General features: G+C 66.1%; 1 long non-coding RNA gene across 1 annotated transcript; it reads left to right on the top strand.

Annotated features, from left to right (window-relative positions):
- The first annotated feature begins 124 nt into the window (after positions 1-124).
- Positions 125-874, top strand: LOC113980369. Its single transcript, XR_003538129.1, has 3 exons — positions 125-233; positions 439-495; positions 644-874. It is a non-coding gene; the product is annotated as an uncharacterized LOC113980369 (long non-coding RNA).
- The last annotated feature ends 100 nt before the right edge of the window (positions 875-974 follow it).

Raw genomic sequence — 974 nt, 5'->3', positions numbered from 1 at the left:
GCCCCAGCGGCTGCTGGCCGGGCCTCAGGGCTCTGCGGGCAGGGGAGCCCCGTGCTGGGGGCAGGGAGCGCCCGGCCAAGGGGCAGAGCCTGAGCCGAGCCTTCCCTCCCTGCCCTGGCGCTCTTTGCAGCTGGAAAAGGACAGGAGCCGAGTGGGCCAGTACGTGCGCCAGGCCCTGCCGTACCTGGAGAGCCCAGAGGAGCCCCTGCGAAAGCTGGCCATCAAGTTCCTGGGTGAGCCACAAGGCCGGGGTCCCTCCCCGCCCTGCTGCAGCTCGGCCCCAGCCCCGGCTGCTGCAGCGGCAGCAGGATGCGGCCCAGGGCATGTGGAGCCCCGAGTGGCCTGGGGCCTGCTGCCGCCCTGGGCCAGCCCAGCCCTGGGGCGTCCCCATGGGGGGGACCTGTGCCTCTGGGGCCCTGACAGCCTCTGTCTTCCCAGGGATCGCCGCCAGGTCCATGAAGCAGGAGCAGCCAGAGCTGCAGCTCATCTGCCAGGGTGAGGGAAGGCACCTTCCAGCTGATCCCCTTGGGCCCTGCTCCCTCCTGGCCATGGCAAGAGCTGCCTGGGATGGCCCGGCCAGGAGGGGCTCCTCGCGTCCCCACACCCCTGGGCTCACCTTGGCTCTCTTTCCTTTCTCTTCCAGCCCTTCAAGGCATGACTGATGACAGCCCTGCCGTTTCAAACCTGGCACTTCAAACGCTCCACATCATCAGAGCTGTACGGAGAACTCCATTCTTCCCATTCTGGTAGTCTCCATTCCTGCCTCTTCCAGCCCGTAGAGGCGTGACAGGTGACATCAGACTCGCCATGGCAGGCCTGGCAATTCAACACTGCTACGTGCAAAGAGCTGTACAGACGGCTCCCTACTCCAGATTCCAGCGGCTCCAAGACTGGCTGTGCAGGGCGTGGAAGACCCGGCCTTTTCCACAGGGCAGTGTCTGCCTGTGCTGCTGCAGCTCTGTGGAGAACTGATG

Source organism: Neopelma chrysocephalum, unplaced genomic scaffold (assembly GCF_003984885.1).
Source record: "Neopelma chrysocephalum unplaced genomic scaffold, ASM398488v2 Primary Assembly neopelma1_93879, whole genome shotgun sequence".
Lineage (NCBI taxonomy): Eukaryota > Metazoa > Chordata > Aves > Passeriformes > Pipridae > Neopelma > Neopelma chrysocephalum.
Note: the sequence above shows the minus strand (reverse complement) of the source record. Positions and strands in the feature narration are given on the sequence as shown.